Here is a 17465-nt window from a genome sequence, read left to right on the forward strand (position 1 = left end):
GGTCAGAAACGTTTCAAGCAAGAATATTCGGACACACACATACTAAACATGAATATGATCCCTTAAGCTATTCAAGAGTTATTTAAAAAGACATACACAATAAATGATTAGAAACATTAAAATCAAATGTGGGGGTTACATGTATGATATGGAGTTGTGCAATGGACTGATATCCATTTAGAAGTCTTTTTTGAGTTCATTTTGGTGCATATATGCATTGGAAGGCATTCTCTGTGCCATTCTGGGGAGTAAGGATATGTCCTGTGGAGACCAGAGGGGTTAACAGGTCTCCTTAGGAATTTCAGTCTGGTTTTGCTAGGTGGGGGGAAGTCAATCCAACGATCTTGTTTAATCTCATGGCTTTACATGTGAGGTTTAGACTGTCCGTTTCTTCGATTACTTGCCCCAAATTAGACAATCTCTTCTTCGAATTGAAATTGTCAATAATTGTTCCAATGGTGTTAATGTTGAAAGCTGTTCTCTGAAAGAGTTGGTTGGTTATCAGATTGTGGTGCTGGGAGTTGATTTACAACATCCTGCCTTTCTGTGGAATTCGGCTCATGTTTCAACCAGGCTCCCGATCGAATCTTTAATTTGTCTGGTTCACGCTACAAGCCTTTGAACTAGACATGATTTAAGTGAAACCCATCAGTAGCAAACAAGTACCTTAAAGCCACCCCAGTCCCTGTTCGGGCGCCATTTATATAACCCTTCTCCTTTTTGGACCTATGTTATATACCAGAGTAGAGATGGCAAGGCTTGATATTAACTTAGGTAAAGATAAAAAAGACTAGTTTGCTTTGGTTTACCCAGCTATATCTCTGAAAATCAGACACAAGCTCTATGCTTATAATGTATTCACCAACCCAAAATTTCAAACGTTTACATTATACAAAAAATAAACAAAACAAAATAATAAACAAGGTAAAAAACAAGAAAACATCAGTTACATCAGTCGTCAGACAAAAAATGGTAAGCGTTTGGGGATCTGGACTGGAAAAGTGAATGATTAAACTTAGCTGATGGTGAATCCGACAAAGCTTGGTAATGGATGAAATGTCCTTGCAAAAGTCCACCCTTTTAATTTGATAGTCCCAATGTTGCAGATAGGAAACAGATTCCTCCCATCTTCCACAAGTGCAATCCAAACCCTCTAGTGCTCACGTTAAATGTCCAGGCGTCATAATCCCAACTCCCAACCATAAAGCAGAAAGTTAGCTGAAGCAAGTACTTTCACCCATGTAAGAAAGCACAGGAATAAAAAGGTCCATCTAAACAGACGACACATTCACAATTAGCATGAATAGCCCAATGCACAACACACTCCATATAATAGTTATACATTACCTACATGTACACTCTGGTTTTAGTAATATTTGTAAAAAAAAAAACTTACTGATTGACCAAAAAGGAAGCACATTCCTCAATCATAGGACCTCATAAAGTCAAACGGAATAGCCCAAGAAAGCCATTGCTTCCTCTATCCACATGCTTGCCTACTTCCTCAGGTATAGTACCTGGCTAAATACTCATCCATAAAGATGATTAGCGCCCCCTAATGGTGTGGAAAAATATAACCGCCAAGGTAACAACGTTAAAGCTGTTACACATTAAAATAAGGGGTGGGGATGCACGCGATTTATGTGTGGTTTGTTTGGAGCGGAGCACACACAGTCAGCTCTTGAGAGGGCTGGCTGTGTTCATTCATAAAATGTCCCTAAGTGTACAAGTGTGCATTACCTTGGACGTTTAGCTCTGTTTCTGCTGGCGTTTTTTCTCGAGGGAAGAGAAAGTCTTATGCGATGTAGAATCGAGGGGCTCGCGCGTTGCCAAGGCATTATGGGTTGACAGCAAAATAATGCCGGGGGGAAATTATGAGCAGAAGGGAGGTTAATTTTCTCTCTCTTTCCCTTAAATGCGTGCAAATGTGTAAATGCATTTGCAGGCTATTATTCACAATTCTTTTGTATTGCATATTTTATGATAATCAGACCGAGTTCACTTGTCTGGCTGTTTGGCTGCATTTAATTCTGCCAAGCATTTAATTCTGAGGTAAATATTTACATATATTTATTCAGCAGAGAGATCAGAGATAGGCCTCACCCTTTTTCCTCCCTCACTCTCTAAATACAGTGCTCTCATGGGATATAGATATTCTCGAGTGAGAACATGTCGTTATACTTCTCTTCCTCTCAGGAGGTACATGTGGTCAGCATGTCATTATAAGACTTATGAGGCCCTAACATTTTCCAGTGGTAGACACGGGTCTCAGGGACTGCTGGGCGGGAGCAGCCCCAGCCATGTTCCAGCTCCTCATTCGGTGGAGTGTCGCTTCTCGTACTCCCCCAGAATATCTGGAGTCAGAGCGGTGCACCCGGTCGCAGGCTTCTAAGCAGAAGTCAGATCTGCGGACCATCATTCTTGCTTGAAAGAATGTCTCAAATTTGAGATGATAGATCTGAACGAGACATACTTCCACATTTCCATCCTTCCTCAACACAGGAAGTTCCTGAGGTTTGCTTTCGGGAGCAAAGCGTACCAATATTGGGTTCTTTTGTTTGGTCTTGCACTCTCACCCCAAACTTTCACCAAGTGTGTGGATGCTGCTCTGGTTCCTCTGCGACTCCAGGGCATCTGTATATTCAACTACATCGACGAATGGTTGATACTAGCTCCATCGAAGCATCTGGCAGCTGGAGTTAAGGCTAAACACCAGGGAAAGTGTGCTTTTTTCACTACAGAGAACCAATTCTCTGGGCATGGTGTCTGATGCAGGCACGTCTGTCTCCTGCTTGGATCGAGTCGATCCTCACATCCATGGAGAGAGTGAGAGAAGGCCAGTCACTCACTGTCAAACAGTTTCAGAAACTGTTGGGTCTGATGGCAGCTGTGTCCAACATGATACCTTTTAGCCTGCTGTACATAAGACCACTGCAGTGGTGGCTCAGGACCAAAGGGTTTTCCCAGAGGGGCAACCCGCTTTGCATGGTCAAGGACCCCCCGTGACATCTTGCCATTCTGTTGGACTGATTTCACATGTGATTCAGACCATGGGCATACAGGGGCATTCCCAAAGCATTCTCCGTCGCAGCCTCTTGTTCCCTTGGGCAACCATGGATACATACGTAACCTGGGATGTTTTTCTTGTAGCAGAGTCTGAGTACTGCAGGAATTTGGTATACTTGCATAAATGATCTGGACGTTGACTGGAACTCTTTTATGTGCTAATGACATTAATTGGGGGCATTTACAAGGCAGAGATCTGAAACCATTCAGCTGCACTCATTTGAGGAATGATATTAGATCAAATGTAGAACAGTTTCTATGCAACATTTTATAGAAAAAAGACCCCTGGTACTGTACTTCTTCAAAAGGCAAGCAGTAGTTGGAATGCTGATTGATGCTTCAATGCCAAAGGTGTCATTGCTTTCCTCTGTAACATGCTTTATTTCAGACAGCTGTATGCCATTCTTTGTCCTGAACATTTCCACAACAGACAACAACTGCTCCTCAGTCAATACAAGTGAGTGGCCAGAGTGTTTTGGTTCTGTTTGTGTGCGGCAGTCGTCCGCGAGGTACTGTCGCGCTATTTTGTGTTTATTTTAGTATTAAAGTTTTGGTTTAAATGTTCGCCGGTTCCCGCCTCCTTCTTCCCGTTTGTGGTCGCAGTCGTTAGTTTGTTGCTGTTGAGTTTTTTTTTATGCCATTTAATGTACTGCAAAAGTATTGTAAATTGTAACTGTGGCAGACTGGTTTTCCTGGCTGAATGTTTGATGACGGAACTGACAGCTTACTGTGTCTTTGTAGGTTAGTTTGAATTAATTTGGCAGCTTCTGCCATGCTTCTGTTAACCACATGATCAATGGTGGCAAAGTCCTTACTAATGAACTGATGAGTTGAATCAGGTGTGTTTTGTTAAGGAGACATACAAAATGTGCACAGTTGGATATTCTCCGGGAGGACCTGGATTGGGAACCACTGCAATAGTTTACGTCTTGCTACACAAGAATAATTAGACTAGTTAAAAATCTGTAGACAACTGCAAAGTTAATGCTGCCTTCACGTGCCATCAGAAACTTCGTACTTCCCACTTCTGAAGTTGTAAATTACATTTTGCCGTGTTTAAGTGCTTTGTTGTTGGAAAGAACAGAAATCATGGTGGACAACCTATACATTCTTGCCTGTTTCTTGGAGGAAATTTCATTAAAGCCAAAAGGTATAGATTAGAAGATATTTAGTCAGTATCCAATCTTGAATAAAATGTAGCATCCAATTCAATGGTAACCATATACACATTCACAGTACGATCTAGATATTCAGCTGGCTGACAATTCCTAAATTTTGGTCAAATAAATGCTATTTTCGCTGTGTTTAATACATATAAATGGTTATTTATAAGCATAAATATACATGACTGTAATGGAAGGAGAAAGAAATGTGGATGTTGTGAGAAAAACGAATAAAACTTTACAGCGCCACTTCTATTTTTCTTTCCTTTGCCATATTTAAAGTTATTGGTTTGCTTGAAAACTCGGTAAATCAAAATTGTCTCTGAGTTTTCAAGTTGTAAATACAACTAGAAAGGCCATTCATGTCCAGGTTCCGACAAAGAAACTTGTTTTTATGATAATTCTTATAGCACATGAAGGCAGCATAAGCTTCAACCCAGTTCAAATACAATTGAACCAACTAAATAGAATCCTCAGGAGCAGCTGATAGTTACAGACAGTTGTTTTTGACTAGGGTTGGAACTGTTCTCTGCAGTTAGGTCTACAGGAACAGGATTGGGCACCTCTGTTCTAACAATCAAAATATGCTGCAGTGTTTAAAAAAAACAAACAAAAAAAAAACCATTTTATTTTATGATATGCTGTGGGATTAGTACTAAGATTGTACTAAATATAACATTAGATCATATCGTGGATGTTTATCTCGTATGTTAATGGAAAAGTTAAAGAAATCTCAAAATAATCTCTAAGATTAATTTTAAGGATTCATTATTTCACTCATGTGGATAATACCCATTTTCAATCTCTTGGTTAGTTGCCAATTAAAAATAGAGCTTTTCACGGAAAACTTTAAATGGTACATATGATTAATAAAAGACCTCCAGTCTATTTTAAAACTTATTTTTCAAGGATTAATGTAAAACTTTGTAATAATACTAGACAGAGTCAAGAGAATGGCTGTGGATAACCAAATCTCTTATTGATTAAAAGTAAAAATGCATTTCATGTGTTTCACTCAGAAAGAAAGAGCGCTCTGCAAATAGAAATTAGGATGGCCAAAAATAATTATAAGGAGAAAACAGAGTGGGATCTTAGAAGAAATAGACTTGGCTCTGCATGAGAGGGCATGCATATTACAACTCGATCTAAGAGTAAGAATAATGCCCATAACATTGATCGGTTATCAGTCTGACAAACAGTTAGTACAAGAACTGAATAAATTTTATACAGATTTGATGTGGAGGATTTTTACCAGTGAAATTAATGGATTGAGACTATGCATAATAAATGTAATAACTTTTTTAATCAGCTGGATGTTATACAAGATTTTAAAGAGAGTAAGTTGATGAAATCTCCTGGGCCAGATAAGATTGGAGGACATCTACTGAAGATATACAGATCAGCTGGATCCTGTTTTCTGTAATATTTTCCAAAGTCACTTAATTTTCAGAAAATACCTCATTGCGCAATACCGTGGACTATACACATACGAGTACCGCTTAGGTCTCAATATGGAACCCAGCCTTCCACGGTTCTCACAGATTCATCATGAAGGCCTGGCGCCGGACGTTCCGCCGCGTCCAGCTGCCTAGGATGATGGAGGAACTCAACAGGGTCTACAGTACGGACACTCTGGAGCAGTTTTAGCAAGCCGACACTAACCGGGGCCTCTCGGTGCCACTACCCGTTTAAGGTGAGAACACAGGAGGATACCGGCTCTACACGAAGGTCTATAGAACCTAGCGAACGTGTTAGTGGCTCAGCCTGCAGCTTTACAAATATCTGTCAGCGAGGTGCCACGAGCCAGCTCCCAGGAGGATGCAACACTTTTAGCTGAGTGAGCACGCAACGGGCAAGGCACACCCTGTGCCTGATAAACCAGGGTTATGGCATCCACAATCCAGTGGGCCATCCTCTGCTTAGAGATCTCTTTACAAAGACGCACCCGTGACGCTCTTTTAGAGAAATTTTCTCTTTAGGAAATGCTCTTTTAGTGCTGAGGCGCACAGGGGAATTGGCCGCTTGCAACACGACAGGGGGTAGTGCAGCCTGAAGTGCGCAACCCACTCAACTCAGGAACGACCACCACTGAAGCGGCGTCTCACCAACACACAAAGCTTCCGAGAGCATGCTGAACTCGTAGTTCACAGCAGACACAGATGAGCAGAACAATACTAACACTTGGCTCCGAAGCAAAAAGCTGGTATGCATTGCACCTGCTGCCTTATTATACTCACGCTGTGATTAGCGGCAGCTGGATGCAATAATTGCATGCCAATGTGCATTGGCTCGTGTAGTTTACACTCAAAGTAGATTGGTCTATCAAAGTGATATCCCAATTCGTCGTCACCGACGTGACATCGAGAGTGACCGACTGAAAGGGAACTGGCGTTACTTATTTGGAAAAGTAACTCACAGATATTTTAGTGTAAATTAATGCATTAATATAGTTACTTGAAAAAAAAGTAAGCTGATTAATAACTCTGATGTGGGCCACACTTGTACTTAAATGCTTTACTCCCAACACTGGAGACTGTTATTGTTAGTTTGTTGATGAAAAATGTTGAATTATTTTATTAGATGCTGTGACAATGATTTTTGTTGATGTAAAAAAAAGAGTAAAGACAAGGACTGAAGATCTAGCCTTCCTGTTCCACAACCAACTAACATAAAAGGTCAAATGGTGGAAAGGGTTTGCAGCTACAGATATCTTGGAATTACTATTGACAAGATGCGTTTTGATGTGCTTGCTGAGGCAGTATGTTTGAAACGCCAGAAGCAACTTCACTCTCTACAGAGGTTCTCTACATGTAATATTAGCAGGACTTTTATGTCCATGTATTATAACTCTTACACTGAATCTGTCTTTTTTAATTTTATTTATTTATTTTTATTATGGCAGTTTACATTATAAACATATGAACTCACTGAATGGTGTTGTTAATAAGTGTGGCAAGATCATACTTGTTAAACAGATTAGATTATCAATTATCTTTGAACGGTCTGTTTTGCGGAAAGCAAGAGCTATTGTTGGTGATGCAAACAACCCACTGCTTTAAAAATGTGTAGTGCTTCCTTCTGCCTAGACTAAAAAGCAGTCTGACTAGGCTAAAAAGCAGTCAGTATAAGCAGATTTGGCTTATTTGTTTTGGCTTTCTCCAGGCTATGTGATTTGGACTATTTTTTACATTTTGTCAGAGGCATATAGTAAGGAAAACAGGCTTTCTTTTAATGGTTGTTTGTGGAGTGCCAGAGGAAGGTGTTGTCATGTCCAAAAAATCAGGACGCTGCTTTTGCATGCAGGATTTCATCTGACTGTACACAGAGAGGGGTGAAATTTTGCACACACACAAAAAAATTCTAACAATTTGTATATGCACATGTTAAAATCACCTTGAGAGAACTTTCTGTCTAGCAAACTAAATCATTCAGTGAGTGCTCAAACCGGAAACCATGTTTAAGTTTCTAAATACCTTTTGTTTTACTGACTAAGTAACCACTTCAGATGGTTCAATGGGAATGGTTTGGCCAATTCAGTGAAAAAAAAAAGAACTGACGCAAAAGAATGATTAATTCACAAATTATAGAGACACACATAATAACTGCTGAAATATTTTTGCAGGGAAACCTTATGCACTTATGGTATGCACAGCATATAGCTGTACAGCTGCAGGTACCACTGTCGCATGTGTTTTGGTCCAGAGAAGAATACTGCTTGATTGCAAATCAAACAAACGAGCAGCAGTTTCTCTCTGGCTCAGCAATGGGATGCTGTTTTTGAAAATGTAATATTCACTTAGAGGATCCACTAAACACTTTCATTCAGAATGGAACCCAATTATTTAATATTTTAAAAAGCATGCAACTCTCCCCACAAAGTAAAATTATAAGTGGAATCAGAAGACCTATGTAGATGGGCATGGATATTACATTAGAGGGAAGTAATGAACTGAGTAATTGGTCCAGAGAAGATGAACTTATTAAAATAAATTAAAGGGAAAACAAGTAGTCAATTTCAAAATAATTATTCTTTTTGACTGTAAATCATTGTGCTCCCTTGAACCGCAAATATAAATAAAAATTAAAAGGAAGAAGTAGCTGCAAGATCACAAAGCAGCTTTCAATTAGAGTCCTGATTCTGTCACCATCTATTCGTTATAAAGCACTGTTAGTGGCATGTTACTAATTAATTAAATTACTAAATTTAAATTACTTAAGCAAATTATATCATGGCATATTTATAGAATTTGCCAGTGTGGCTCTGCTGTGTTGCAGTTTGCTGTCAATAGTTAGAGTGGGTGAGAGTTTGCTGCTCTGAAATGCAGCAAAAGTGTAGGCACACAGAGCATCTCAACATCAGCTGCCCGTCACTGGATTAATGGCTATGTGGGAGTCGAGGCCCTTGTTATTAGATATTTATTTATTTCCTTCACTGTGTGTGGTAAAATGATGCAGCAAGCCTCTATTTTTTATTTTAGAATAGACAGTATGTAGAAGTATATAGAAAGTAGGAAAAAAAATTGAATCACCCTTATTTATATAGTTACTTACACAATACAAACGGTTTCGAAGCAGCTTCCCAGTAATAAACAGGAAAATAACAGAATCCATGATGCCAAATTCATCAAATATGAGACAAATTCATGTTCTGAAAAACAGGAAGTTGTAAAGCAGCTCTAACAATAAAAGAGTGTCATTATTCAGCCCCAGTCAGTTCACTGTTGGTTTAGTTCAGTAACTGTGTTAAGTTCAATTCAGCTATGAGCAGAAGAAAATCGTGTATTATTTTAGCTCAAATCAGTTTACTTCAATAATAGTGTCGATGTTGCAAAATGTATCAATTATGCAACACATTTGATTCAGCTATAAAGCAACTCTACAAAAGAAACGAACTATGTCATCAAGTCTAGTTCTTGTCTGACAGTGTCAGTGCAGTCTAAGCCATAATATTACTGTATATTTAGTGTCTTTTGAACCCCAGCCTCAGCAAGGCATTGTCTTGTTGAATATGATATATATTCTTACTGTGCATTGTCATTCATATACTGTATTTTGCATTTACTGTAAACTGGTTGTGAGGAAGTACACCAAAATAAGCTCTACTATTGCACCACATCATATGGGTTATGATCAAAATTGCAGTTGCCATCTGAATTCTTTTCATTTGCATTCCTTCTCATTCACACATATGCCATGAAGCCATATGTTATTATGCAGTCTTGTTTTTTCTCTGGGTTCATGACTAATTTAGCAAACCAACTCCAATAATTCCTGCCCACTTCCCATTGGAGACCATCTTGGAAACATACAAGCTTTTTAGGCTTCTATGCACTTACATTAAGCATTTGATACAATACTTACTCGGTACATACTTTTTTGTTGTTGCTGTTGTTGCAAAATATGACTCTTGCCAAATATGCATTTGCTGCTATTACTAGCTGCTGGTTTGGGATACAGGTAGAGTTAAGGGTAGGACGTGTGAAGTGAAGTGAAGTATCATCTGAAGTGTGTGTGTGTGTGTGTGTGTGTGTGTGTGTGTGTGTGTGTGTGTGTGTGTGTGTGTGTGTGTGTGTGTGTCAGATGGCCTCTTCCTCCATTTACGCCAGGACCTAGCTAATGATTTTGACCTTAACAGTACAATAGCAATTCAAGAGGATTGCTTCATTAAAAATGTAATTATGGAAATTGGTAGGGACTTGTCAGCAGACTGACTGAGATTTGTAAGATCTGAAAGATTTGTGAGATATTGAACAATGTGTCTCTAATGAGTCTCTTTTTCAACACAAGACAGACACAAATGTAGTAAAATATTGTACAGATGTAAAAGACAGACAAAAGAGGTTCTAACTCAACACAACTACTAACGAATACATCATCTTATGGGAAGATAAAACTGTGTTTCTCTTCACAGACTAATAATGTGAAGAACCTTATTCCACATTAAAGAATTAAATGAAAGATGGCGTTAAACATGAAACTTCGAATATGAAGCACTGATCTTCTGGCGCACCCAGTGATCTGGGACATGCAGATGAGGCCCTGAGGTGGGTCCAAAAGGTCCTTAAAAATCTGGAAAATGCTGATGAAAGTACCTTGAAGTGAAGGTTTGCTCACTGAAGCTTGACTTTGTTGCAGATGTGTCTGTGTTGTCTTCTCCTCTAAGGGCCAGAGGCTTGAGAGCCTGGTCAATCTGCATTTGTTTCTCATTGATTCAGAGTCAAGTCATGCTGTATGTGTTGTTGCTTCATAAGCTGACAGCACAGAATGTTTTGTGTCTGTTAATGTCTTTTCTCACTGGACAGAGACTCCAAGCACAGAGTGTCTTTATTACTTCACAATAAGGAGGAGATGAAGAGAGTTTGGTCAAAATGGTGACTTGAAATTTTTATCTATTACACACTTCTCAGATTACTTTGGCAGTGTACTGAATTCACATGTACAGCGTCCAGGCATGATGGAAGGGTGCTGAACTATCATGCGCACATTCATTTATTTGTTAACAGCTGAATATGTGTACAAATATCTCACTAAGTAATTATGAAGTGGATTTGTTGTAGTCATATGTCCACTTTGTGTAAAAAAGTGTGTGGAGGTCCTACCAGCATCGTAAGGCACATAGCACTTCCACATTTAGCAGCTCAACCATTTCCAATAAATAATAATAATTAGAAAAAGAAGAAATGTTTCTTGAGCATCAGATCAGCATATCAGAATGATTTATGAAAGATCATGTGACACTAAAGACTGGAGAACAGAGCTTTGCTATCACAGGAAATAAATACATTTTAATGTTTTTAAATAGAAAACAGTTCTTTTAAATTGTAGTAATATTTCACAATGTCACAATATTGTTTTCTTACCAATCTCATCTTACAATAATCAATATTGTTTCAATCTATATTTTTTATTTATAATATATTTTACTATATAATAATTATTATTACTTCTATTAGAGAGAGGGGAGTATGTGTGTGTGTGAGTCTGTATGAGCGAATTTTCAAAAATGTCTGTGTTAATCATATACATTAGAAGAAAAGTTGGAAACAATTGCTGCTCTTGATTAAACTACTATTTATTTACGTCTTTGTTCTTATTTTTAATAACAAAAATAGATATATTGTGATTAATAATTTAGTAATTCTTATTAAGAAAAGAATTGGAGGAAAATATTCAATGTTGCTTGGTAATTTTGCTTTGGAATCTTCAGAAAACTTTAACCTGATTTTACTCACAATGGTCGTTTGTTCTCCGAATTCCAACAAGTTATATTTCATTTTGAAGGTATTTTAATGGAGCATGTGAAAATTAAAATAACAAATTTTTAAAAATGTGCTCATACAGACTTATTTTGCCAGCACAGGTCACATATTCTGTTACATTATATCTGAATGCTAGAAACTAAAGTTGTTTTAATGGTAAGGGAAACAGAAAGTGTAGCTTTACTTAGAGTTTACACTCTGTCTACAATGGACATAAATGACGCAACACATTACATCAAAAGCACATAAAACCCAAATGAATCAGTGAATCTGTCTACACTGGATGCGCCAAGTTGGCAAGAGTAAGCGGATCCTGCTTTCTATTTCAGACAACTGGAGAAATAAGGAAAACTGTGCCATTTCTCTTAATCCTTTTATGTATCCCTACTTAAATTGGTCTCTGTAATGTGCCAATCTTGTGGGAGGTCTGGTCCAATTATTAGTTATTAGGTAAATCCTAAAAACAGAAAGGTTGCTGGTTTGAGTCATACATGGGATGATGCATGAGTCATTGCTTTTTAAAGTGTGATTTCACTTGGGTGCTGGGTATCGTAATTTCCACTTGCAGTTCTATTTACACTTGTGTCTGTCATTTATATCTGAAAGAACTGTAGAGATGTCATTGGGAAAGACATTGTGCAAGAGAATTGGGGACCATTATTGGTCTTATGTCACCTTTTAAGTTGCTCTCTTTCAGTTTGAATTGTTCTGAAGTCTATTTCCTCTTCTGCTGTCATGAATATTTTAAGGGCTTCAATGTGGAAAATAGTTTTGTTTCCCCCGAGAACATTATTTCCCAGCAACCTTTGATTGTTCGCTGCAGTCAGTCTTCAACTGGAGCCTGACACGTTAGTAACAACATGTGCCAACAACATGGATGGAGCTATGTTCCAGGGAGTTCTTTTGTTGTTGGCGGTGGTGGTGGTTTTTTATTTATTTATTTATTTTTTTTTGTGCGAGAACATCCCTGTGGTACAAGACCCATTGTTAAACCACCATATTCTGACACTTTACATCCTAAAAAAGGCAGAATATACACAAGTTTCTTGTGTCAATCACAATGTCTTAATTTTTGTAATTTTCACAATTAAAAAAAAAGAAGTTATTATTTGCATTTAGCAATGTTTTGTTAATTGAGGTGACTGTTTAACTGATGACTTGTTTGTTTGTTTTTTTAACAGGGGTTCTTTGTGTCGGTATTTTACTGCTTTCTTAATGGTGAGGTGAGTCAATGATGTGTTTAATTTCATGGTTGGGCAGAACTGGAAGATGACTATCAATATACAAGCCCTTTCCACAGCCATATCACCCCTTCACCTTATCTGTTTTCTGCCACCCAAGTCTATTATTATGTGGGAGGATATTTACACTGACTCGCTGCACACAAACAGCAAGAAGAACAGAGCAATCTGTCAGCACCTTGCAAACTACTCTCTTTTAATAGGACCATTTTTATTACTTATAGGATGCCTCTTCAGTCACCTGTAATGATATCTTCTTAATATCAGTATCACTTGACACATCTGTCATTTTCTCCAGAGAGTTCCCTCTTCTATGTCAAAACAGAAACGGTCAAACTGATATTATTTGTGTGTGTGTTTATAGATATAAGCTGTCTCACATATAGAATGTGTGCATGTTTTTAAAATTTCTGCATTGTGGGAGAAAATTTGTGGAACTTAAAAATATTTTAAATTAAGTGGAGTCACTTTTATTGGTAGCTTATAACATTATCAAGTTATCTAAAATATTTAGTAATTGAACATGCAAGGGATTACATATGCATCAGTAGCTGATGCTGTGGGAATGTGATAGTCTGAAGCCTGTATAGAATAACGCCAATTGATTGGCTGATGATGGTTAAGGTATGTGTCACCTTGTTTGTGTCATCACTCCTCAGATTTCTTCACTGAGACAACTGTGTCATTTCATGTCATAACTAGGTTTTATGTTTTACATAGTGTCTTTAAAACTCCTCTTTTGTGCAGAACTATACTTCCTTCCGCCACGGATTCAAATCTAAGTTTGACAGTTTAACAGCTGAACCCAAGCCTCCGTTACTAATTCAAAAACATCACTTTAGAACGAGTAATGAAAGAATGTTGAGCTGCTTAATTAAAAGTTATTGTATCACTGTATCAAAAACTCACCGTATTATGTAGAGGCAAGTATTATGAGAGAGAGATGGACTGAGCGAGTGTGATTACCTGCATCTGATACAGCATTCATTCTTCAGCTTAATCACATATTTACAATAAAACATTATTTTGAACATCTGCTGAGGAAAGCGATATCTTTGTCGTAATATCGCTTCATCTGTTAAGAGGTGAGGTTACTCTCTGCGGGTTCATGAGCACTGAATGGCCATTTTGAAGTCTACTAAACAACTAAATTCTTGACCAAAAAAACTCTTAAAACTACATTCCAAGACACAAAAAGAGTATTATTTTTGAAATTATAGTGGACTAGGGTGTCTGCCAAGACACTCGCTGTGAGAAGTACTAAGAGTGGAGTGATATGGTTGCTGTTATCAATAGAATATCGCACTACTGGGAAAGGACGAGAAAGAACTGTTGTATAAATAAATAAATAATTATACAATAATGAGCTAATTAAAGCTATGTCATAAGACCTCATGTACACTGCAGGTCTTGATGCCCAATTCTGATTTGTTGCCTATGTCCGATTTTTTTTGACTGCCTTTATACACGTTCTTTCAAATATGATCCATAACTGATTCACGTGTTTACACTTGCCATACCATCTGAAACATCGCACATGCACTGTTGTCATTTACCGCCTCCATACATGCTTCCTCCTGAGAATAATAATTTTCACATTCTCCATTAAATGACCTTCAAAATGATATATGATTTGTTGAAATCTGACAAAAAAATTACTGAGCTACACTCGTTTGAAGTCGATAGTCATCAAAGTTGATTATGAGAAAGAAGCTAATTTTTCCTCCAGTTCTTTTCTTATTAATAATTACCATATTAATGATCACAATATAGCTATTTTTATTTTACCTTTGCTATTTTCAAATAAGAACATATGCAATAAAAAAACAGTAGAAAGAAACAAATAATGCATTACCTTTATCATTTTACCATCTAAACAAAAGCATTCATGTATGCAAAACAAGTAATCAAATGTAAAAATAATTTCAGTGTATTGTTCATTACAAATTAATTGATTATTAAAACTACAAAAGCAGTTCAATGAAGTGAAGCGAGTGATTCCCTCTTTTCTTTTATTGTTAGATAGGTACTCCCCTCAGAAAACGTACAAATAAAGATCATTTTAGTTTAATTACTATTTGGAGCATTGGGATCGCTAGATGAGGGCTTAATTAACTTTTTTTTTTTTTTGGCCTGTAGCACAAAATAGCCCATGCACATATTTTGCCAGCATGGGTCACATGCGACGTTATTAATTCACAGAGAAGTACCAGATCAGTGTTGCCAGTTTAGCAACTTTGTAGCTAGATTTAGTGACTTCCCCACCTTTTTTGAAACTTTTTTTTCCTAAAGTTTAGGGACAAATATAGCAACTTCTTGGACAAACCTTATCTAAGTTCTCATCTTGCCTACTGATCTATATTCATCTATATAGATCAGTAAATTTGCCATTATGATTGAAATTGAATGCAGTTAGCAACACTGTACCAAACTGTCACAGTTTTAATGATGTACATAACGCAATGCCTCAGAAAATCTGATCTGCCTGTTTACTAGACAGTCGCATTGGCACATATCTGATTTATATCTGATTTATTTCCACATTTTCGTGAGGCCTGAAACTGATCTCGAAATATCCGAATGCACATGTTTTTTTCCTGTTTACATGGTCATAGAACATATCTGTGTCACATATGAGCAAAAAAATGGAATTGGGTCACATTTAACTGACAGTGTAAACAAGGCCCTAGAGCTGAATCAGTATTTGGGGTCCATGCCAGATAAACATTTGTTTGTAATGACCTCTCTTCATATCTGATCTGCATTTGGGCTAATAATTGGATTTTTGTTATGACCCCAGGCAAGATGGAGAATATTCTTCTTCAAGATGACTCAATGATGACTTGTCATCAAGCTCATCCTAAATATCTAGACCATAAACATCAATTCAAATCATGTCAATACCAACTGTCACTGTGTCAGCTCTGTCATTCTCTGTTTGCCCATAAATAATACAATATGCTTAGATGGAAGCAAAAACATCCTCTCTTATGACTTATGAAGACAGGTTTGAAATGAAAAGCCTATAATATGATCGTCCAAATCTACATTTCATGTAAAACTTCTTGACCTGGCATGTGTGCCAACATTGGCATGCAGAAGGATAATCAGTGGCACGAGGTACATTTTGAGGTAATCATTCCTCATAGTTACACACCCTGTTAAGAGCTATAAATGCTGTCAAATGTGAGGATTAACCTGCTCTAGTCCACAGATGCGCATGGTTCTGGCAAATCATTCCTGCAACCACTGTGCACCAGATCAACGTTGCACCATGATTTCTCATAGGTTAAGTCCATTCAGCTTCAGTCACTCTATGCAATTGAGAGCATGACAGCTTACAGTTTATTCTGCATTTGTTGCTCATAGCTATACATAAATTACAGCTATAAATGCTGGTTATTTTTAAGTCAGTACGAATCACAATGATGGTGCTGTGTGAACAACAACATTCACACATACATACATACAGTGGTGTTCAGTAAGGTCACATTGTAAATCTGTTGTTCAAAGTCTAACATTAAAATTAAAATAAACAAACCTTTAGAATTTTGAAAGGTTTATGAAACAATTTATGAAAAAAAGCTTCAGAAATATTTAAGATTCTGCAATATTTGAATGATAATCAAATACAGATTTTTATCTGAACATTTAAAAATTCAAATCTATTTTAATTTCAAATCTTACATTTTTAAGATTCTCCAATTGAAGACTGCTGAACATTATATTTAGGGCAATTATTCAACGTTTTACTGAAATTTTTACATTCGCGATCAAACGTCAGGACGCGCAAACGGGGAAGCGAGCTGGTGCGCTCGTTAGACTCAGGAAGCGCGGAACAATCCATCTGGGCAAATCTGCTCTCTATTCAAATAAGGATTTCTCACACTCTGCTTTGAAATCAATGACGCCATTAGAGCGTGTCCATCTGCAGGGCTTCGTCAGCTGAATGTTTTGTTTCAGAGCGGATCGCGACGCGATCAACGGGGAAATCGCGCGGCGGCGGGACATGCTTTTACATCAATGAACGGTGGTGTACAGATGTAACTTTGTAAAGAAGATTTGCTGCTAGATCTGCCGCGGGAGTTTCACTCGTTCATTCTGGTGAGTGTTTATATCCCCTCCGCAAGCGCACTGTAGGTGGGTCTGGCATTTTACAGAAACCTCGCTGACGAAGAGGACAGATTACAGATGAACAACAACACACCCGGACTCTGTTTTAATCATCGATTCTCATCCAGCGATACGATACATTGCAGTAATATTGTATCACTGTTACACCACAATAAAGGATGCATATCACTCTGTTCTGATACGATATTTGCCAGTACCATAATATGATTCTAGAATGGGGTTTATTTGTTATTTTTATCAATATTATACCTTTTTTAAACAGCTAGCTACATTTTTATTCAATATGATTCGAGACAGGAGTATATTGATAGATTTATCAAAATTATACGAACCAAATTAGTCTTGTATAACATTAAAAGAGCGGCTACCTACGCTAAAAAAGTTGGAAGAATTGGGACATTGATAACAAACAACATCCTGAGGGTCTTTTACGCTTGCCGTGTGCATTCAGGCACCTGTCAAATCTGTGAAGATTGTTGATGTCTTCAGGAAGAACAAAAGAAGAAAAGCCCTGATACGTGAGTTTGAATGAGAGATTCACAGATCTCTGGAGTTCACGGCGGTAATGCATAGATGGACTTTGCGTGAAAATGTGGTCAGTG

General features: G+C 37.7%; 1 pseudogene; it reads left to right on the forward strand.

Annotated features, from left to right (window-relative positions):
- Positions 1 to 17465, forward strand: part of LOC122137321 — a 113921-nt pseudogene that overhangs the window by 89676 nt on the left and 6780 nt on the right.

The sequence above is a fragment of the Cyprinus carpio genome, chromosome B5 (assembly GCF_018340385.1).
Source record: "Cyprinus carpio isolate SPL01 chromosome B5, ASM1834038v1, whole genome shotgun sequence".
NCBI lineage: Eukaryota > Metazoa > Chordata > Actinopteri > Cypriniformes > Cyprinidae > Cyprinus > Cyprinus carpio.